At 41.0% G+C, this 23521-nt stretch overlaps 1 protein-coding gene and 1 pseudogene across 5 annotated transcripts in view; both read left to right on the top strand.

Moving 5' to 3' along the window:
- SYNPO2 (synaptopodin 2) overlaps positions 1-23521 on the top strand; it is a 182318-nt gene that overhangs the window by 56391 nt on the left and 102406 nt on the right. The window lies entirely within an intron of this gene.
- Positions 10533-23034, top strand: LOC309863889 (keratin, type II cytoskeletal 8 pseudogene; annotated as a pseudogene). The gene is made up of 2 exons: positions 10533-10594; positions 21322-23034. The product of its transcript is annotated as a keratin, type II cytoskeletal 8 pseudogene (transcript).

Below are 23521 nucleotides of genomic sequence, written 5' to 3'. Positions count from 1 at the left end.
CATCTATTTTTTTTTTAAGATTATTTATTTATTTATTTGACAGACAGAGATCACAAGTAGGCAGAGAGAGAGGAGGAAGCAGGCCCCCTGTGGAGCAGAGAGCCCAATGTGGGGCTTGATCCCCGGACCCCAAGATCATGACCTGAGCTGAAGGCAGAGGCTTAACCTCTGAGCCACCCAGGCGCTCCCCGGACATCTATTTTTATGTCTGATAGACATCTCAAGTTCAACCCCCCCCTAAATCTGAATCTCCCCCTGGGTCATTTACCTCACTGAAAGGACTACTAGACCCATCTAACCAGTTCTTTAAGTCAGAAATCTTGGCTTCTTCCTTGCTCCTTTCTTTTAATTCAGCAATGCTGTTCGGGTCTTCATCTTGAACATCTTTTTAATTTATCAACTTCTGTTCATTCCCAATCACCAGTTTCACTCAGGAAACTATCAATCTTCTCCTACATTGCTTTTAAAACCTAGGGGCGCCTGGGTGGCTCAGTGGGTTAAAGCCTCTGCCTTTGGCTCAGGTCATGATCTCAGGGTCCTGGGATCGAGCCCTGCATTGGGCTCTCTGCTCTGCAGGGAGCCTGCTTCCTCCTCTTTCTCTGCCTGCCTCTCTACCTACTTGTGATCTCTGTATGTCAAAAAAATAAATAAAATCTTAAAAAAAAATAAAAAATAAAAAAATAAAACCTACTAACTGGAGGCACCTGGGTGGCTCAGTCAGTTAAGCATCTGCCTTCAGCTCAGGTCATGATTCTGGAGTCCTGGGATCAAACCCTGTCAGGTTCCTTGCTCTGTGGGGAGCTTGCTTCTCCCTCTTCCTCTGTCTGCTGCCCTCCCTGCTCATGCTCTCTCTCTCTCTCTCCCTCTCTCTGTTGAATAAGTAAATAAAATCTTAAAAAAAAAAAAAAAATATATATATATATATATATATATATATATATATATATATTATATATATGACTTTAAGTTCATTTAGAGCTTGTAACTCCAAAATTGTTTTCTTTATATTGGAGTTGTCTTCTCAAGACTACATGCTGCTCTTGATCAAAGACATGATGTCACACCATTTCAGAACTGTCTTCAGAGCTTGTGTCATGTTCTTTTGAATAATATCAGGAGTTGTAAACATTGTCATCTAAAGGTAGCTTGATTTTAGGAGGAAAAGAATCAAGTGATTCGAAACTGCATACAGCAGTAAAATAATCCTTGTTCCTAAAGCCATGTTCATAAAAATTGAGGATGGGCTATAAATTCAATAAATCTGACTCTAAAGGCAATTCCAAAAGGAGTTTAGAAATGTTTTGAGCTATGTCAACATCACTGGAGTGAGTTTTCAGGAGAAATGCTTACATTGTGATGTGCATGTCTCGAAGCATTACTTGATGGTCATGTGGCTTTCAGTACCACAGATGTGTGGAAGTAGCACCAAGTTTGTATATGACTGGATTTCTGATAGAGCAAGAATGTTTAGGATGGGTCTTATTGCACTTTTTATGTGTTAAAGTTTAATTTTTAAGCTTTGATCCCACATTTCAAAATTGGAATTTCTACTATAGGCAAGAAGGTTATTTATCTTTGAAGTTTTTTCCTCAGATGTTAGCTTTACTTTGGACATTTAGGCCTGATCTAGAACAGCTTTTCAGTGTCAAATCAAGAGCATGTTTAGGGTAATTGAGGATAGATTGGTGTTGTAGTGGACGAATTGATGAAATTACAAGTCTGCTCCTAATACTGATGCATCACGGTTAGCCTAAGACTGTCCAGATTTTAAACCTGAAAGTTTTCTGGGAAACCTGTCAGTCCTGGGCAAATCAAGACAGTTACCCACTGCCATTGTCTTAGCTAGCTCCTCCATTCTTTTTGGACTATTTGCAGTGAAAACAAAACAATCGTAAACAAAGGACAGGGCACATACACCTTGGAATTCGCACAGCAACTGAACTCAAACAGCAGCATAGCTTAGCTGAAAGTAGGTTGGGCTAATCACTAACTTTTATGCTGATTCAACTGAAGTCAAGTTCTACTTCAATAACAGCAACAATACAGAGGTAGTAATACAATCGTTTACGTTTTACCTATCATGCTTACTGTATTTGTTGTGGCTCTTGAGTGGAAATATTTTGACAAGTTATATCGTTGGGCAAGGAAATAATTGGCTTATTTGGTTCTTCAAAGTCTTTGTAAGTAGATCTAACAATTATCCATGATGTCTGAAAAATAAATTATAGTGGAGTTTGAGTTTACATTAAAGATATACATTATTGAGGGAGAATTTAGGGCTCTACAGATAGGAGATAGAGCACTGAAGTCAGGAGGAGCTGCTTTTGTATTTTGCCTTGCCATTGACCAGTGTGTAACTTTGAATTCGTTGCTCTATAAACTTCAGGTTCCTCGTAAAACAAACAGTAGGGACAATTATGGTACCGGTCTCCTGGAATTGCTGTTTATTAAATGATAATGAATATGTAATACTTAAGTTGTGCCCAGCACATAGAAGGTATTCAAGAAATAGGAGCCATTATTATTGGCACCTATCAGAAGTTTTGTGAGTGGTATTCTGAATATATTCTAGAGTCATGCTGTGTCTTTAATTTCTAATTTCCTATCCATTGCTCTGCAGAAAGACCATGTTTTTAAAATACACAAAGAGCACAGAGAATTCTGATAAAAAATGTCTTACTACTTATCAGTCTAGGTTCCAAAATCAGAGTAGTGTTACTATAGGAGAATATTGATAGAAATAAATCACCCATGACGTAAAACTCTTTGCAGTCTCCAAAACAAGATGAGTTAAAGAAAAAAAAGAAATTCTAAAAACGAAGCCTGCACAATTAAAAGAAAAAAAAAAAAAGACTTGAACTACTCTCATGTATACCTTACAGTGACTTTATGTATATCTTTAGTTTATCTTTCAAGGCAGACTACATCAAAACTTATGTTACTTGGGACAAGAAAATAAAGATCTGTTATTCATATCTATTAAGCTAAAGATGTTAGAAACCAAGACATGATATTCCAAGGTAGTTGCTACACAGGTTATTTGATTTAATTCTATTCTATTTAATTCTATTTTATTTGTTTATTTGAGAGAGCATGCAAGCAGGGGGAGGGGCAGAGGGAGAAGAAGAATCAGGCTCCCCACTGAGCAAGGAGCCTGATATGGGGCTTGATTCTAGGACCCTGGGATCGTAACCTGAGCCAGAGGCAGATGTTTAACCAACTGAACCACCCACATGCCCAACTACACTGGTTTTAAAAAGTAAGATGATATGTCCCAAATTCTCCTATTTAGCTATTTTCCAAAGTTCCTTGATATATTGAGTTCAAAATTAGAGTGTTACATATATGGAATCAAAATAATCCACAATTTTTCTCTCCCAGGTTTCTCTTATAGCTAGTTTGAAAGTGGCTACTTGAATAGTTTAAATACTAATGGGAAAATCCCCGGAGAAAGCAAGATGTGTCTGTTGTAGGGCATTGTAAATAAAGGTAGGTTGAGATCATGTACTCATCTACCAAGATAATCAGAGGCAGACTGAAGGGAAAGGAAAGGGAAGAATGGGGCCCCAGTCAGTTAAGGGGCCATGGCCACCTTTGGCTCAGGTCATGATCCCAGGGTTCTGGATTCAAGCCCCACATCAAGCTCCATATTGGGCTTCCTGTTCAATGGGGAGCCTGCCTCTCCTTCTCTCTCTCTCCCTCTGCCCCTCTGCCTGCTTGTGCTCTCTGTCTGTCAAATTAAATAAAATCTTTTTTAAAAAAAAAGAAAAGGAAAAGGAAGGGTAGGCACACAAAGCAACTTCCATCCAGAACGTTCCCTACATAAAATACCATAAGTAGGTCCAGATGCCATAAACTTAAAAATATGTGTTCTGCAGCTGTGTATATGGGTTTTATTTTCTGTGTGAGACCTGACATTAGAAAGAAAGGTAAGACATCAAGCAGAAACAACACTTTCTCACCAAGTGAGTGAGTGGTCAAGATGTGCTATTTGGTAAATTCCAATGCTATTTTGAAAACAGCTGACAGATGATTAAGAGAGGTCACTGGCTTTCTCATTCTTTTTGTGACCCAGTTTTAGACAACTGCCACCCAAAAAGAAGAGAACAGCTATCAAAGACTGTCACAGTCTGGCAATCAGGTCCCAGCTTAGGCTCTGCCTTCCTCTGTGAGCCCTATATATCATTGCTCACTCTCTGTTGCATTCTAACTACAAAATTAAAATAGTAATTGGTACCTCCTTTTATATTCTTTAAACTTTATTTGAATTGCTACAGTGCATTGTATGTCTTCATTAATGTTGTTGTAGATTGCAAAATCCTAGAAAATTACACTAAAGTATGTTAGTCTCCTAATTTCACTCTAATGTTGCACATGCATTATGATACAATTTAGCATGTTCTCATTTCTAAATCATTTATATAAAGTATAGAGAGAATTCTCTAAGTATTTCTTTTTTTTAAAGATTTTACTTGTTTGACAGACAGAGATCACAAGTAAGCAGAGAGGCAGGCAAAGAGAGAGGAAGGGAAGCAGGCTTTCTGCTGAGCAGCAAGCCCAATGAGGGGCTCAATTCTAGGACCCTGGCATCATGACCTGAGCCGAAGGCAGAGGCTTTAACCCACTGAGCCATCCAGGCGCCCTATCTATGAGTATTTCAAGAATAAAATCAATGAAAGTCTTTAATGTTTCCGTGAAAATCAGTATGATTAAAGGAAATCCATTTAGGCTAGGACTTTTGGGTCAAGTACTTCAAGCTGACCAATTTTTTTTACTGAATTGATTGTCTTGCTCTTGTGTAACTAAAAAGTTTGAACAAATACACTTCTACCATCTCTTCTATCAAGATGATTTTTTTTTTTTCTGTTTAAAACTTTGTGTTTCAGGTTAAAAAAAAAAAAAAATCACATATGTACTAGGCTTCCAGTCAGTGTAATTCATCTTTAAGCAGATTGACTTAATTCTATGAACTTCAGAGTCTCTGGTGATAAACTCCATCATCTCTGTATTATGTCTTTTACAACCTGATGGGTTTACATCAAGCACAATGTATATTTGAACAATAAGGTCACAAGCGGAGTTGTATTACCTTTTATGGTCAGGGAGACACTTAATGTGTTGCAGCCTTCTCTTTTAAGCTACATAGCAAATCTGACACAGCACTTTGTTTTTATGCCTGGATTCCCATATGATCTTAGTTTCTAAGCTCATTCACGTCAACAACCTGAGCCTTATTTTTGCAGCATTTCCTCTTGAAGTACAGAGAGGAGGATGGCTTTCAGTCCCAGTTCTCATAAGTTTGATTAAAGCCACCTGAAATAAGTTTATTGTCTCTCATTCTGCCTTTTATCCTCTGTGGTCTTCAGCATTCTCTCCCCTGTAAGGACTGAACCAGTTTATATTAATAAGTCCCTTCCCTGAAGGAGTAATCATCACACCTCTGCTTTCAAAGTTATTCCTGTGTTAGAGGGCAATTTTGAACTCTCTATAAAATTAAAACAATAATGAAAACAGCTTAAGGGGATGGAAAAGTTTACTTCTAGCATGTGGGATATATTTTAAGTTCTAGAAGGAAGTGCTACCATAGCATTGTGTGTGTGTGTGTGTGTGTGTGTGTGTGTGTGTGTGTGTGTGTGTGTGTATGGCTTTAGAAGGACAATGTAGGTTAGGAATTGGCATGATTAAATAATACCAAGAGACAGGATACCATTATCACCATAGTCCAAATTTCTTTTTGTTTGATGTCACCCTGGTTTTGGGGATCTGATTAATATTTGGTATTTCTAGCAAAACATAAAGAATTTTACATGTCTATAATGGTCCAAAAGGAAACTTCTTTGGTTAGTTAACCCTATAAGCAAAAGCAAACAAACAAACAAACAAACAAACAAAAAACCTCTTTTCTCCCCTTCTTCCCTGTAGAATTTGTTTAAAGAGAGATTCAAAATGGTTGGTTTAGAGCTCTGTCTGGTTTAATATAACCAACTGTGGTTTACAAAGGATGGAACTTTTAAAGTTAGTTGAGGGTACTAATATGATCCAGGTTGTTAAGATCCTTGTTCACAAGAATTAAGAACAAATTAATGAAGCACAGGATAAAAATTAGCAGTAGTAATGAAAGGTCAATTTTCTTGAGAAGAAAAGCAGTGGTTGGGAGGTAGGGGGTTCCAGGTGGCTTAGTTGGTTAAGTGTTAGACTCTTGATTTAGGCTCAGGTCATGATCCCAGTGTCCTGGGTGGAGCTCCAAGTCTGGCTCTACACTCAGCGGGGAGTCTACTTGTCCCTCTCTGTCTGCTCCTTCCCCTGCCCCAGATCTCTTTCTCTCTTTCAAATAAATAAATAAATCTTAAAAAAAAAAAAAAAAGCAGTTGGGACATAAAGTGCTTGAGAGTCAGGTTTTATCACAGTGATTCTCAAACTCCAGAGTGTGTTGCAATGACCTGGTAGGCTTCTTAAACCACAGATCCCCATACCCACCCAAATTTCTGATTCACTAGCTCTGGGGTAAGGTCTGATAATTGGCATTTCTAATAAGTTCAAGGTCTATACTTTGAAAACTACTGTTCTACCCTAATAGGCCCTCCTGGGGTTGGAAGGCAAACAATTCTCTCCTGCCAGTTCTCTTAAGCCCAGTGCTGACCCTGTGCTGACCCCAAAATGGAAGGGGGGAGATTTTCTCCTTTGAACGCCATGTTCTTTTTTTTTTTTTTAATTAATTTATTTATTTTCAGAAAAACAGTATTCATTATTTTTTCACCACACCCAGTGCTCCATGCAATCCGTGCCCTCTGTAATACCCACCACCTGGTACACCAGCCTCCCACCCCTCCGCCATTACAAACCCCTTAGATTGTTTTTCAGAGTCCATAGTCTCGCATGATTTACCTCCCCTTCCAATTTACCCCAACTCCCTTCTCCTCTCTAACACCCCTTGTCCTCCATGATATTTGTTATGCTCCACAAATAAGTGAAACCATATGAGAATTGACTCTCTCTGCTTGACTTATTTCACTCAGCATAATCTCTTCCAGTCCCGTCCATGTTGCTACAAAAGTTGGGTATTCGTCCTTTCTGATGGAGGCATAATATTCCATAGTGTATATGGACCTCGAATGCCATGTTCTTTGAATTGTGATCATGGGTCACCTCATCTTTTCATTCCAGAAGTATTTTCTTCATTACATCCTTTTCCTGACTGTACATGGGGAATCCATAAGAAATATACAAGTTTTTTTTATTACAGTGTGAAATATTTAATACATGTACATTTATAATCAAGGTAGATCATAAACATACCATGTCCTCAGTTAGCTTGTCACAGCTTAACACATGGAGTGAGCGCTCAGGCTTGTCCTCTCTGCTTAGCAGTTGAAGGATCTTTTTGATCCACCCTGTCTCCCAGAAAGCTTTAAAATAACAAAGCCTGGGTCCCATCTCAGACATATAATCATATGATGTAAAAATCGCTAAGTGGGGGCTTGGCAATTAAAAGCATTTGGGATACTTCTTATGTGCAGCCAGGGTTCAGACCAGTGGTAACCCTGACCATGCCTTCTCACTGGTTATCAGTGGGGTGATCACCCTCACAGGGGTAAAAATTAGCTCTTTGCAGGGGGGGGGTGTACAAAAATATATCTTAGGTATTACAATGATTTGTGGACCCCCAAAGGGCCACAGTGTAACACAGGTGTATAGTATATCTGTAGTATTAGCGTTTCATGGGGATGGAACAAAGTAGGAGAAGATTCTTCAGGAAGTGATCATGAAAACAGGTTGAGAAATACTGCCCTAACCCTGAAAGACTGCTGTGAGTTTTTGGTAATGTATCTGACTTCTGAAATGCAACATGAATCTGGTTGAGTGCTCTTGCAGACACACTGGTATGAAAAAAAAATTTTTATTGAGTTAATCCTCATTGCCCTGTATTTTTCCTGTAGAATATACATCAAATTATATTAAGTTCTGCTTGATTCTGGCTTCACTCCATTTTCAAAGTATTTTATAATGAAAATAATTACTGTCTTTGTGAGGCTTAGCGAAATGTTCCATTGGAAGCTGGGAGGCAACCAGGTGGCTTCAGATTGCTTTCACTCTAAACAATTACCAAATATGTTTAATCCCTTTTGGAAAACATAACATTCCATTAGAAGAAATGGCAAAAGCAAGGAATCCCCATACCCTCATCTCGATAGTGTTATTTTTCTAAAGAAGTCTAGAAAATTGTCACTTCATTAATTTGTACTACTATGGTTGTTTTTAGAGTATAACTTGCCATAAAATAGGCAAACATTTAAAATACCCGTGGTTGCATATGCTCTTTTGCTATTTGCAAGGGTACAAGATTGTTTTAAAAGGTACCCAAGATTTTGTTATTTGGGTGGGATGAGGCCAACAAATCAGGAGATGATCACCATAACAGTGACAACAGTTACAGTTGCCATAACTGTAAAACAGTTCCCAAGAGGAGGGGAGCAGCTGAGCCATGAAGGGCCACAGGGGAAGAAGGGGGGTTGGTCAGGAGGTAGAAGGAGACAGGGCAGGGCATGGGTGAAAGCCTTAGGTGTGGTTTCTCAGGTTAGGAATGGGCAAGGTGAGCAGGTTTAGAGTTGGGTAGTTTGAATAATCCGTGTGCTGTGGACTGTGGTGGGAGGGGAAGAGGGGTGGACCCTGTTGTCTGGTACTTGGCCTCAAGATGATTAGAGCAAAAGAATGTTCCTTCCTGGAGTGCTAGATAGAGGAGGAAGAGGATTTTTGGACTCTGGATTGGTTGGTTTGTACATCAAAGGGCTGCTCAAAGGCAGAGCAAGTTGTTGACACTGTCTGGGAATTAGCTAACCTGGGAAAGGCAGCCTATGCTAGTTGGTAAAACCTCAGATGTCAGAGTGTCAGGAAAACAGAAAATTTAAAAATATAGTTAATGTAGTTAAATATAGTTACTTCAAAGTTGTCTCCAGAAACTCAAAGCTATAAACTAACTTGGTTGTGGAAAAGGAGGAAGACATTTGAATGTTGAAAAAATAATGTACCCAGATGCTATTAAGTCTTCTGGTCTATTTCTGTACAAGGAGAAAGCTTTAACCAAGAATGCAGATGTTCAAATCTTCCTGATATTGTATACATAAATCAAGTTGGCAGGAGGAAGCAGATGGCAGGCGGAGTTGACTGGCATTGTGGCCTGGATAACTCTATGGCCTGTCTTATTCCCTGTGTGCTTGGCTTGTGCCGACACAGTGTATACTGATGGAAGCTCAGAGAAGATGCTGTCTGTTACCAGACAGTAGCAATACATGAAGAGACAGCAAGTTTGTTGGGACCCAACTGTGAAAATCCACAGGCTAGGCTCAGGATTTTCATTATTGCTGTAAGTAGGTAGTGGTTCTCTTTACCGTTCAACAGGAAAAAGGCTGCACTGGGTCCTGAAAAGAAACTGTGCTGTGTAGTGAAGTTAAGCCAGCACTGAAATTCTAAGTCAACTCTTCACTAGCTGCATAATCTTGGACTACAGATGTTACTTTTCTGGAATTGGGTTCTCTTCTCTTTTCTTCTTTTCTTTTCAAGATTTTATTTATTTATATGTTTGTTTGAGTGAGAGACAGAGAGACACCATGAGCAGGGAGAGGGACAGAGGGAGCAGGAGAGAGACAAGCAGACTCCCTGCTGAGTGGGAAGCCCAATGTGGGACTTGAGCCCAGGACCTGAGATCATGGCCTGAGCTGAAGTCAGACCTGAGCCATCCAAGTGCCCCATGGACTTGGGTTTTTTTCATCCCAAAATGCAAATTGTATCTGTTCTTGAGATTGGAAACAACCGAAAAACAAAACATAGGAAACAGAAGAAGATGTAAATATAACCAAACAAACTAGAGTAAGGTGAATCTGAGAAGATGGCTAAGATGTGCAGCCATAATGAGCTTGTTTAGTATTTCACCCCAGAATTAAACTTCCGCACCCAGTCTCATGCAAAGCTGGAGAGAGCCCATTCTTTCAAACTTATCCAAGGACTAACTAAAGAATGCATCCTGAGGAAGGGTTCTGGGGTGGGAATAGCCAGAGGAGGCTGATTTCTTGTAGGCTTGTTCAGTACCTCCTCCCAGTATCAAGAATCAGGGAGGGCAGGCGCACATGTCCCCGCTTGAAGAACAAGTGAGGAGGAGTGAGAGAGGAGACAGTAGGTCCCCACGTCTCTGCTCTGGAAAAAGTACAAGTGGGGGCTGGAAATCCCCCTTCACTACTTCGAGGATTATTATGAAGATAGATTATAGATAAAATATGCAAGATGCCTAGCCAGAAAGTAAGCATGTTAAGTGGAAAGTTGAAATTCAGTGAAATGACTGTCATTTTTGGTCTTTTTTTTTTCTTTCATGATACCCAAGAGTAAGTTTTTTAATTCATGAGAAAAGGGGATGTACTGTCTGAATCTAATTTACTTGTAATTATGTACTCTGAATTACCTCATATGATTCTCAAATTCCATTCCAGTAAGACCGCAGATTGGTGAAAATGCCAGAAATAATGTAATAGCAATCCGTAAACATGAGTATTAAATTGTACCATTCCATTATTCTTGTTAGTATTTTAATTGCTCACTTTGGATGGTAGGTGTTTAATTCATCTTTCCTCATAGAACAAATTAGCACATTCTTCATTATTACATGTACAGGCCACCAGCAAATGAGAACTTTTCCAACAAGGATACTAAGACAGACTGTTTATTAAGTGCTTTGTCTGCCAGGCATTGTGCCAGATGCTTTATAAAGCTTTATTCCTAATTGTTTACCCACTCTAGAAGGAATTATTATTATCCCAATCCTATAAAGGAGAAAACTGAAGGTCAAAGAGATCGAGTAACTTCCCCAAAGTTCTACAGATTGAAAGTTGTAAAGTCAGAATCATAACTCAGAATCCAACAAAGCCCACATTCTCCCCTTTAAGTATATCCTTGGCCTCCCCTGGGGAAAAAATCTCATGTGAAAAGAGAGAAAATAATGTTGTGGTTCCATTAGTGTAACTAACAGAAGTGACCTTGGAACTTCACTTAGTGGAAGTATAACGAGGGATTGGAAGACAGCCTTTTTAAACCCTCACATATTATTTTAAACACATTATTTATTTTCAGCTAAGATGTTTGGTTGGTTATCCAAACTGTGTTGAAAGTTTAGGGAATTTGAAACAAGGGTTTTTTGTTTGTTTGTTTGCATTGATTTTAATTTGAAGCTTTTAATGGGCACACCATTGATTTAAGGTTCTATAGTATCTTGTACTTCTCTATTCTTATGGCTTCATCACACTTGGAACAGGGTAGGTGCTCATTAAATATTCACAGACTATTTGGGTGTGCTAATTAATGATTAAAGGCATAGGGTTCTTAGAAATGAGTGGTAGAGGTATCAAATTCAGGCAAGAAAAGGAGAGACTCTGCAGGACCCAACCTTCCTCCAGCGACAGATGTTCCTTTTGAAAATTAAAAATTGCTCATATTAGTACGTTTCATGAGGCTTTCAACACTTTGTACCATATAGAATGTTATTATGTTTCCACAGTTTCATGTATAACTGCAAAACCACCATGCTTATTATAGATTCCTGGGTATTAATAGAAAGTGCCAAGGGTCACCAAAGTAAAGATCATAAGCAAGCCTGAGGTTGAGTGCTGATGAGCTCCACAGAGAATCAGGGAAACTGACTTCCCTTGGTCCTTTCCAGTGAATTGTTCTCTAACAAAACTGGATGCCTCTGGGCTTGGTGAGGAATGGATCAGAGTGTGACAAGGTAGAGTGGAATCCTCTCACTGGCCTTCTTTCCCCTCACTCCTCCCAGAAAGCCAGGATTCCTACCAGGTGCTCGTCCCTCCTGACACACAGCCTGTGTCTGTCTACACACAGACTGCTGCTCTCTTTAGATCCTGTACCTGCCTTCTCTTCGGCGTTACCAATTATGTATGCTCTTCTCATACAGGCTTTATTTGCTAGTAAAATCACAGTTTTATTTACTTTTTAAAAATATTTAAATATATGGATTTTCATGTAACCATATTCTATAGTCTGTACATATCTTTTCTTTTTTTAAATAAAGATTTTATTTATTTATTTATTTATTTGAGAGTGAGAGAGAGACAGAGCATGAGAGGGAAGAAGGTCAGAGGGAGAAGCACAGTGCTCACGGAGCTGGGAGCCTGATGAGGGACTCGATCCAGGGATTCTGGGATCATAACTTGAACTGAAGGCATTTCCTTAACCAACTAAGTCACCCAGGTGTCCATGTACATATCTTTAAAACAAAAAAAGATTTTTAAAAACTTATACTTTGCTTACAGATATACTTAGATGTCTTCATTGTTCAACAGTAGGGTCTTCCCCCCAGTTTCTTTCTGCCTTTTTTTTTTTTTTTTAAACTTCAGGAAGATTATTTATGGGGAAAGTCCTAGACCCTATTCCCAAACTAAACACAAATTATAATTCAAAACACCGTTTTATATCGACTTATCATTGCCATGTAGAGAATATGTATGTCTCAAAGGTGAAAGTATATTCAACTAAAACTGGCATTTCTATGCTAATGAAAGTCTCGTCTGAAAGTAAGCCAGAAGAACACTTATATGCATTCAGGAAGAGAATGAAGCTGAAGCAACCTTAGGCATAAAACTGAGCTAGAGGTGAGTGTGTATATATATATATATATATATATATATATATATATATATTCTTGAAGTAAATGGTATTTCTACACTTCCCAAATTAATTGGTTAGTTGATCCATTGTCTTTCCATATATAGATATAGATAAGAATATAGGTGTATGTGTATAGGTAAGTCAGTATGTGTGTGTCTGTATCTCTCTCTCCATATGTATCTATATCTATACCCTGGGAAATATGCAAAGAAGAAGAATAGCTCACACTTCCAAATTACATACCATGTGCCTGGTATTGTCTAAACACCTTACGTTTATTAAACTCGTTTCAGGCTCACAATAAATCTACATGGGAAGTATGACGTTGTCAGTTTTACAGATGAGGAAATTGATGTGTAAGCAAATAACGTTGCCCAAGATCACACAGGTAGTAAAGGGATGACTTGAACCCAAACAGTCTGGCTCTAGTCTTTTCCGCCAGGTCAAACTGCCTCCATCCTCAGAGGAGGTGTAACATAACAGCAAATTTAAATAGTCGCATAGGAAACATGAAATGCCTCCATTCCATGACACAAAGCGTCCCACAACAGGGTGTCCTTAGATAGCGCTGGGCCCTGCGGCAGGGCCAGTGGCAGATCAGCAGGGTCTGTTTCCCATCGATCTTACTATGGACTGAGATAAGCAAGGGAGGCTTCTTAGGAAGGCAAGAATGGAATTGGGCCTTCTTCAGTGGAAGAACTGGTTGAGAGAAGCAGAGAACAAAAAGCATTCTAAGGTGGGAAAAGGACTTGAGCCACTGTTCAGAGACCAAAAAGCACAAAGCGTTACTCAAAGAGGAGCAGTAGGAAGGCCAGTCTGCCTGGAGCAACAGGGTCAAGCAGAGAAAGACAGGAGATGTGTTTAGAAAGGTTTCTTAAATCCTATTGGAGAAAGACAACTATCATATGATCTCCCTGATATGAGGAAGTGGGGGGTTAAGAGAGTAGGAGAAGAATAAATGAAACAAGATGGGATTGGGAGGGAGACAAACCATAAGTGACTCTTAATCTCACAAAACAAACTGAGGGTTGCTGGGGGGAGCGGGGCTGGGAGAAGGGGGGTGGGGTTATGGACATTGGGGAGGGTATGTGCTATGGTGAGTGCTGTGAAGTGTGTAAACCTGGTGATTCACAGACCTGTACCCCCGGGGATAAAATTATATGTCTATAAAAAATATAAATAAATAAAATAAAATAAAAGCCTTTACGACAGTGAAGGTGATAAACTTTAAAAAAAAAAAAAAAGAAAGGTTGCTTAAATCCAGATGTTACAAGGATGTGACTGTCAGGCAAAGAATTTGGGCTTCGTTTCATAGATAAAGTGGTGGTGTCTTAAGAGGTCAAGATCAAGAATGGAAAAGTGAAAAAACAGGAGTTGGGGAATATTAATCTGGCAACCATGTGCAAGATGAATGGACAGGATAACAAAAGGGAAAAAGGGCCCTACTTGGAAATTTGTATATTTTTCAAGACGAGGGCCCGTAATTCAATAGGTATGTTTTAAATAAATAAAAAGGAAGGAAGGCATAAATCTGGAAATAATTCTGAGAAAATATCAGTAGGAATGGTCTGAAGGGTTAAGGAACCCCAAGGGAAAAACATCAAAGATTATTTCAAAGATTTTAAAGGTGAGTAACACAAAGTAAGATGGAGTCCGTGGGAGAAGATACGCCCTGAAATGAGAAGAGAGATTATCGTATTTTGTCATCATCAGAATTATTCCTGATTGGGTAAGTTAATTCTTACTCGGCCAGCCAGTCAATCGGTAATTCTTCCTGAGCACTGGAATTCAGAACAGAGGAGGAAGGAAGCTTGGTGGGAGAGAAGGAGGCAAGTGTAACTCCCAGTGAAATAAACCGTAGAGCTTGGGTGATCTTAGCTCTGACTTCTTTTCTTTTGGTACATGGAGGATGCATGTAGGAGGGTGACGTGGTGAAAACAAGCTGATGGACTCACTCACACAAGAGATCCTGGGAGTGTCCTGGCAACTTTCATCTCTGTAACGAATTTTTTAAAAAAATTTTTTAAATTTATTTTTTATTTATTTTCAGCATAACAGTATTCATTATTTTTGCACCACACCTAGTGCTCCATGCAATCCGTGCCCTCTATAATATCCACCACCTGGTACCCTGACCTCCCCCCCCTTTAAAACCCTCAGATTGTTTTTCAGAGTCCATAGTCTCTCATGGTTCACCTCCCCTTCCAATTTCCCTCAACTCCCTTCGGATTTTTTTTTTTTTAAGGTTTTATGTATTTGACAGACAGAGATAACCAGTAAGCAGAGAGATAGGCGGGGTGGGGGGTGGGATAGGGAAGCAGGCTCCCTGCTGAGCAGAGATCCTGATGTGGGCCTGATCCCAGAACCCTGAGACCATGACCTGAGCCGAAGGCAGAGGCTTTAACCTACTGAGCCACCTGGGTGCCCCTCTGTAATGGATTTTTGAACTATGGTCTTTATTTAGAAAACCCAACGCCCCCAGAACATGGGAGGTTCCCCCCAAGGGAAGTTTACTGTGATCTTCCATGGCAGGGCCCTCCTGGGTGCTTCTGATCTGAAAGGTTCTTGAGAATCTGTGGAGAGAAGTAGGAGGTAGGCGGGGAACCATCAACACACCCACCCAGGAAATCAGCGGCCAGTTCTATCTTTCTGGCCTTTGGCCCATATAACCTAGTGTATAAGAATATGTGCTTGGGAATCAGGTCTGGATTCAATCCCCAGCTCCTCCATTTATCAAAATTATGATGCAGAAAGCCATTTAATCCCATTTATCATCTGTAAAGATGGCAGTAATAACCCCGTATCAATGATTATTGTTAAATGCTATGTTCATGTGGCACAATGTTTTTATTTTATTTTCTTTTACCTTATAAGAGAGAGTGAGTGAGCATGCTTGGAGGGGAGGGGCAGAGGGAGAGGGAGAGAGAACCCTAAGCAGGCTCCACACTCAGCACGGAGGCCAACATGGGGTCCATCCTACAAGCTTAAGATCATGACCTGGGCAGAAATCAAGAGTCGGGTGCTTAACCAGCTGAGCCACCCAACCACCCCATGTGACACACTAAATACATGAGATCTACTTTCTTATGTAAGGAGGTTAATAGGAAGAATGGTGCTTATCCTACTGGATTATGAGGACTGAGTATTGTCAGGTCTCAATCCTGATTCTTTTACTACATAACAAAATGGCTTGCATATCTGAACCTTTTCATAGCCCTTCTGTGCCCACTAATACATGTTATTCTCACAACAGACCTGTGAGTGAGTCAGTGTGTTTGTTATTCCTCCTTTTTGCAGATGGAGAGGATCTTCAGAAAGGGGCAAAGTGTTGTTTCAATCCTAAAACGAGGTCACAGAGCCTGACCTAGAACCCAGGGCTGCTCACTCCTGTCAGAGCCTGATGGGAAAAAGCCTGCTGCCACTTTCCCTGTGAAAATACCCCTCTACTTATGTAGTGAACACAGTGCAGAAATGAGCTCTAGTCACATCAAAGACCTGCTTGTTGAACTTTTGACTTTTGGCAAGTCTTACCCTCAGCAGTTCCTTGGTATTCTTTCTACTTTAACTTTTAGTTTTCAAGGCACTTTTAAATTTACTCTTAGCATTCTTTTTTTTTTTTTTTTAAGATTTTTTTATTTCTTCATGTAACAGAGAGGGAGATCACAAGTAGACAGAGAGGCAGGCAGAGAGGGAGGGGGAAGCAGGCTTCCCGCTAAGCAGAGAGCCCGATGTGGGGCTCGATCCCAGGACCCCGAGATCATGACCTGAGCTGAAGGCAGAGGATTAACCCACTGAACCACCCAGGCGCCCCTACTCTTAGCATTCTTGAATAGTAGGCATTGGTTTCTTTCTTTTTTTTTTTTTCACATCTCAAAGAAATGTATGACTATGTTCCCTCTAAGTCCACATTACCTATCCAAATATTCAAATCAGAATGTTGGTTTGGATACATGTGGTGTGTGTATGGAGGGGGGTGTGTGTTAATTAACATGAGGAAAGTGCAAGTGAAATTAATCTCAAAGATTTTGAGATACGTCATATTACTTTAAATCCTTTGATTTTGAATATAAAATGTGCTTTTCTTCAACTGTGTACATCAAGTTAATGAATTGACTGGTCCATTTTTTAAAAAGATTTTATTTATTTATTTGAGATAGAGTGAGCATGAGTGGGGGTCGAGGAAGGGCAGAGGGGGAGAGAGAAGCAGAAGCAGATACTCCATTAAGCAGGGAGCCCGATACGGGACTGGATCCTAGGACCCCAGGATCATGACCGAAACCAAACATAGTCGCCTAACCAACTGAGCCATCAGTGCTCCCAGTCCATTATTTAATAAAATTTTGTACTTGCTTGCGAGGTATAAGATTCTAGAGAAGCAGGTTTCAGTCTTAGGTAACTTTGTCTACCTCTTAGGACCTTGTGGCGGGTAGGAAAGGGGGTGGGAGATGGAAGAGAGAGGGTCAAAAGTAGACTGACATTTCTGAATCCATCTCCAGTGAGATCAGGATCCCAAAGAGCTCTGTTCTGCAACTTGTCCGTCGTTGCACAAGTGGAGGGAAACTATAGAAAATTCTCCATATCTCCTCTGGCAGTCTTTGACAATCTCAGACTGCTTTAGTCATCATTTCTCTTCTAGAAGCAAGATGGTTTTATTAGAAGAATAGTTGAAATTTTCCCTCAATGTGCTTCCCTCAAATTTTTGAGGGTTAAGTCATAGAATGATCTGCCAGCCCCCAAGGGAGATACACTTGGGAAAAGAAAAAAAAAAAAGGACCAGTATTCCTGCATTTTGAGGTCATGCATTCAATTTTACTTTAATTTAAAAGATATGTTTTCCCCAAGGCACCAATTTTTATGTTCCAGGACAGATGACATTTTGACCCTATGTGATATATTTCTATTGAGAGATTTCAGGATATGTTTGTTCATTAGTAAATAAAACTGAGATGTATTGACTATAAAGTTGTGGGTAACACAGAATTTCTTATTTTTATAAAAAGACAAGGAGTATATTTTCCTTGGAAGCAAGGAATTAATTGCAGCCCCGAGATGTATAGCCCATCCCCACATCAAGCATCAAAGGAAAGCAGCTCCCTCAAATAATCATTCTCCATCCTTTTCACTTCGCAAGCTAATCATGGAGGCTTGAACCCTAAATTTAACTTTGGAAGTTTGCTGCAAGTTCCAAAGAATTTCCTAAATAGGTTTCAAATGTTAGCACTTTGTGGGCTTGGGAATGAAGAATTAAAAGAGGAGCGGTGATTACAGTTGCAATAAAAACTTGGCACAGAATGAAACAGGTTTTCCCTCTCTCTCTCTCTTTCCAAGTTGTACTCACCTAAAGCAATAAATGTGTGGGTGATTGCCCCTGAGATTTTCCAATAATCTCAAGGCAGTTTAATGGCATAGGCAATGGGCTTTTTAAGAAGCTCACTATAAACAATTAATTTCAATTCAAGGAGTATCTTTTAAACTCACTCTGGGGCAAATCTGGTATAAAGAGACATGCGAGGTACAGAAGAAACATGACCCCCAGGCCCTCTCTTGTTGTCCCTGACCGCCATGCCGCCCCGCCTTTCTTTCCTAGTTCCTCCTCCTCTACCAGTTTCTATATGGTGGAGTCTCTAAGGCCCTACTTGGAATGTCCACCTTGGAGGAACCTTTTGTCTTCTCTTCACTCTTTCCCTATGTATAGTGGGCTGAATGGTGGTCCCCAAAGAGATATGTTCACACCTGAATTCCCAGAACTTGTGAATGTTAGTGAATGTTACCTTACTTGGGAAAAGGGGTCTTTGCAGATGTAATTATGTTAAGGAATTTGAGATGAAGAGATCATGCTGAATTATTCAGGTAGAACCTAAATCTAATAACTGTCCTTGTAAGAGACACACAGGAGAGGGGGACCTGGGTGGCTCAGTCGGTTAAGCATCTGCCTTTAGCTTAGGTCATGATCTCAGAGTCCTGGGATCAAGGCCCATATCAGGCTCCCTGCTCAGTGAGGAACCTGCTTCTCCCCCCTCCCCCACCCTTGCCCCCCACTTGTTCTCTCTCTCTCAAATAAATGAATAAAATCTTTAAAAAAGAAAGAGACACACACACAGGGGAGATTTGACAGACAGAAGAGGAGAAGGATATGTGACCAAAGAGGTAGAGTTTGGAGTGATATGGTCACATTAGGCCACAAGTCAAGGATTGCTGAGAGCCACAGAAGCCAAAAGAATGAAAATATGCATTCTTCCCTAGAGTTTCCAGAGGGAGTGCAGCCCCTACAGACACCTTGATTTTGAACTTCTGGCTCCAGACTATAAGAGAATAAGTTTCTCTTGTGTTAAGTCACCAGTTTGTAGCTATTTGTTACAGTATCCACAAGAAACTCATACACTAGTGATCCCATCTAATCTCTCATCTTCCTATCCCATCCATAGAATTCAATTTTCAAACCTGACCTCCCCTCAGAGTGCCATACCCAGCATACATCTAACTCGCTTACTGGACCTCTCCATTTGATATCAAGAGATATCGCAAACTTAATATGGCTAAGGGAACTCTTAATTTCCAACATTTACACTCACAAATCTACTTCCAAGTGTTCCCCATCAGTAAATGGCACTGCTATCTCAGGTTTAGGGCTCGTTGCAACTACTTCATGGCTCTTGCAAAGAACCTAAACATCATGCTTGATTCTCTTCTTGTTCTCAATACCTGCCACCTAATTCCTAGATGCATCCTTCTTAGCTACTATCTTAGTCCATCTTCTCTGACTCAGGTTTCTGTTACAGACTTCTGATTCTCTGCTTCTTCTCTCATCCGGCTCCACTAAAGCCAGAATAAACTTCCTACAGTGTGACTCAGATCCTATTACTCTCTGCCAAAGATTTTTTTTTTTTCCTCCAAACTCAGGAGTTTTATTTTACTTTATTTTTTTAAATTTCCTTCATTTATTCATGACAGACAGAGAAATAGAGAGAAGGAGGCAGAGGCAGAAGCAGGCTCCCTACTGAGCAGAGAGCCCATTGTGGGACTCGATCCTACTGCCCTGGGATCATGACCTGAGCCAAAGGCAGACACTTAACCGACTGAGCCACCGAGGCGCCCTCTGCCAAAGATGTTTTAATAGCTTTCTGTTCCTGTTAGAATAATATCCAAATTTCTTACCTTGGTCTAAAATAATGGTTCTCAACTGGAGCTTTTTGGCTTCTCATTTATTACTTTGGTGCCCATTTGGTAATCTCCATTTGGTAATCACAGTTGCTTAGGTTCTTTGATTGTCACTAGGAAGAGCCTGCTGGCACCTAGTGGGTAGAGGTCAGGAATGCTGCTAAACATCCCACACTGCACAGAACAGCCTCACATGGTAAAGAATTATCTGGCCCTAAATGTCAGTACTGCTAAGGTTGAGAAATCCTAGCCTGTGGAGGCTTCAGGAACTGATTGATATCTGCCTTCTGTTGTCTCATTTCCTTCTACTCTTCCTCAAATATGCCGAGCTTGTCCACATTTCAGAGCTTTTGCATAGACTTTGGGTTGAAACATATTTTCCTAGCTCTTTGCAACTCTGTATCTTCATTATTCAGGTGTGAGCTCAAATATTACCTCCTCAGAGAGATATTTGCCATCTCTAGTGGCCTTCACCATCCTGCCCCAAGTTGCTCTATCACATTAGTCTCTTTTTACTTTCTGTAATATTGATCTTATTAGTACTTTATTATTTTTTTTTATTTTCAGCATAACAGTATTCATTATTTTTGCACCACAGCCAGTGCTCCATGCAATCTGTGCCCTCTCTAATACCCCCCACTTGGTTCCCCCAACCTCCCACCCCCCGCTGTTTCAAACTCCTCAGATTGTTTTTCAGAGTCCATGTCTCTCATGGTTCACCTCCCCTTCCAATTTCCCCCAACTCTTAGTACTTTAACTCAATTATATTGGTGTTTGTCTACTGTTGGCTTCTTTGCTCAAAGATTTAAGGTCCCCTAAGGTCTTCCAAGCTCTTTGCCATCTGCACCTGCAGCCATACTTGGCACAGAGTAAATGCTCAGTGAATATTTGTCAAATCACTGGGTACAAATGTAAAGCAATAGAGGATGATTAAATAACTCATCAAATGTTTGGTGCTAAAAGTGATGCGGTGAATCACCAGGAAGGCAGGTTTATTTCTAGCTCTTGTTAATTTCTAGTGAATGGGTATTACCTCCATTAAGGACTTAACTCCACTGACCAAAGGAGTGGTTGGGATGTTAAGCCTACCTTGTTTGTAGAAAAGATGTAATTTTGCCTGTGACTCTGTTGTTCTGAAGATAATGTAGGTTTTCAGGTAGTAGACAGCTGGTAACCAGTTGATAATACAGTTGTGGAGTTTGAAACATGCACACAGAAGTAACAGATGAGTCCCTGAGAGCAGACAGGTCCACTGAGGGATTGCTTTTGGAGAGAAAAACCAAGAATTTTCTCTGAAAGAACCTACCGTTTGGAACAGAGAAAAAGAAGAGTCAAAGGAAATAGAGAAAACTGGTTAGAAAAGTAATAGGAAAACAAAACAAAGCAAAGTCTCTGAAGCCCTGAGTCATGGAGTGATAGAAGACAGTTAATTTATAAAAGAAGCATTGTTAGCTCTCCTAGAAGCTGATTCTCACCTCCCTCTTGACCCTCTGTTAGCTTCAGCCTATTGGCTTCCTTTCCAGCCTCCACCATCAGGGTGGCCGAGAAATCCTACAAGTTGTCCACCTCTGGCCCCCAGGGCCTTCAGCAGCCACTCCGACACAAGCATTCCTGGCACCCACATCAGCTTCTTTACTTTCTCATGTGGGCAGCAGAAGGAGCTACTGGGGTGGCCTTGGCACCAGCACGAGTGTGATTGGGGGTTATGGCAGGGTGGGGGTATGGGGTATAGCTGTCTCTGAATCTGAGCCTGCTGAGACCCCTTAAGCTGGGGGTAGACCCCAACGTTCAAGCTGTGCACACCCCGGAGATGGAGCAGATAAAGACCCCCAACAACAAGTTTGCTTCCTTCATCGACAAGATGCAGCACCTGGAGCAGCAGAACAAAATGCTGGAGACCAAGTGAAGCCTCCTACAGCAGCAGAAAACAGCTCAGAGCAACATGGGCAGAGCGTTCAAGAGCTCCATCAACCACCTTCCAGGGCAACCGGACACACAGGGCCAGGAGAAGCTTCAGCTGGAGGTGGAGCTTGGCAACATTCATGGGCTGGTGGAGGACTTCAGGAATGAGTACAAGGAGGAGATCAAAGAGCATGCAGACATGGAGAATGAATTTGTCCTCATTAAGAAGGATGTGGATGAAGCTTTCATGAATGAAGTAGAGCTGGAGTCCCTCCTGGAAAGCCTGACTGACAAGATCAGCTTCTTAAGGCAGCTATAGCAGGGGAAATTTGTGAGATGCAATCTCAGATCTCAGACATGTTTGCGGTATTGTCCATGGACAACAATTGCTCCCTGAACCTTGATAGCATCATTGCTAAGGTCAAAGCCCTGTACAAGGACATTGCCAACTACAGCCAAGCTGAGGTCAGATCATGTACCAGATCAAGTATGAGGAGCTGTAGACATTGGCTGGGAAGCATGGGGATGACCTCTATCACATGAAGACAGATTTCAGAGATGAAACAAGTATCAGCCAACTCCAGGCTGAGATCAGGGACCTTAAAGGCCAGAGGGCTTCCCTGGAGGCTGTAAGCAACTCAGGAAGCTGGCTGTTAAGGATGCCAAAGCCAAACTGGCCGAGCTGGAGGCTGTCCTACAGAGAGTCAAGCAGGACATGGCGCTACAACTGTGTGAGTACTGGGAGCTCCTCAGAGTCAAGTTGGCCCTGGACATTGAGATCGCCACTGAACATGAGTATCCATACCAAGACCACCAGTGGCTACTCTGGTGGGCTGAGCTGGGCCTACGAAAGCCTCACCAGTCCTGGCCTCAACTATGGCCTCAGTTCCTTCCAACCTAGTTTCAGCTCGGCAGGGGTTCCAGCTCCTTCAGCCATGTGAACCACAACGAGTGTGTGGTTGTGAAGAAGATTGAGACCATGAGGGGAAGCTGGTGTCCGAGCGGTCTCATGTCCTGACCAAGTGAACAAGCACTGTAGTCCCCCCCAGCCTCCCAACTCCTGCAGCTGCCATACAGCCTTGGGGAGGAGCTGTGCTGAGGAGCATCGGGAACAGGGAGACACCTAAGGCTCAGCCCCCATCCTCAGCCTGCTCTTGAGGGGAGTCTACCACCCTGGGTAAAACCTCTCGCCCATGACCCCAACTAAAAACCAATTCAAGTGTTTTTTCCCAAGTAAAGCCTCAGATGGCTCTGCCAGTGCCCCCCTCCCCCATAAAAAATAAATAAAAGAAGCATTGCTGATGCATTTTCGGAATTTTGTGCTTTTGTGTTGGGGATACATGTTTCTTCCATTAATCAGTGAGTAGCTGAAAAGTTTTTGGCAAAGCAAAAATAAATTTAGCTATAAAGAAGTACCTAGAAACAGAGAAGATAATGAAAATATTCAGTTCTTACTTTCTAAAAATGTTAACCCTGCTATGAAATTCCTGTAATCCTAAAGGGTTTGGGAATAGTCCTCAGACCGCCAATTTTTCTAGTATCTATTTTACTTATTAGGAGAAAGTCTGATAATTTCTAATAGCTTCAAAGTGTTGGAAATAGAAGTTACTCTGTTCCCTTTCACCCTGTGTTGAGTGGTTGAGAAATCACCGAGGGAGATTGGCAAAATTAAGAACTGGCAAAAGCTTCCATCTGCCCCAAACTGATCCAGTCCCATTTCCATGTTTGGAAATGGTTTCTTGAGCTTATCCACACTTTGTTGGCAGGTCATATCTTTGCAGGATGACAGGCACTT

Source organism: Mustela nivalis (genome assembly GCF_964662115.1).
Source record: "Mustela nivalis genome assembly, chromosome: 4".
Taxonomy (NCBI): domain Eukaryota; kingdom Metazoa; phylum Chordata; class Mammalia; order Carnivora; family Mustelidae; genus Mustela; species Mustela nivalis.
The sequence above is the reverse complement of the archived record's forward strand: the minus strand, read 5'-3'. Positions and strand labels throughout refer to the sequence as shown.